Below are 443 nucleotides of genomic sequence, written 5' to 3' on the forward strand. Positions count from 1 at the left end.
GGGTTTGGGGGGGTTATTTTTTGGCGCGCGAGGGTTCGTAACGCGTTTCGAACCGTTCGGCGCGCAAGCTGGAGCGGCGCGCTGCTTCCGAGGGAAGAAAAGAGCAACAACAACAACAACAACCACCAAAAAAACCCCCCAAAAAACCCAAAAACCAAAAAAAAAAAAGGAAAAAGGTCGACGTTGTGCAATCTCGCTGCCCCGATTTTCGGCGGCGCTCAAGTCCCTGCATTTGCCGTGTTTCAAAAACCGCGGATCTTGAGAAACACACGACGGAGGAAAAAGAAGGCAAAAGTCGGCAGACATCCAGCATCTCGTTCCGTGTGATTTCTGTTTCGCTTTTTTTTTTTTTTTTTGTGTTTTTTTTTTTTTTTTTTTTTTTTTTTTAAAAAACGGTTTGCCAGTTGGTTTCAAAAGAAATGATGCCAAATGTCATGAGAAAT

Source organism: Aptenodytes forsteri, unplaced genomic scaffold (genome assembly GCF_000699145.1).
Source record: "Aptenodytes forsteri isolate BGI_AS27 unplaced genomic scaffold, ASM69914v1 Scaffold158, whole genome shotgun sequence".
In the NCBI taxonomy this organism is placed as follows: Eukaryota; Metazoa; Chordata; class Aves; order Sphenisciformes; family Spheniscidae; genus Aptenodytes; species Aptenodytes forsteri.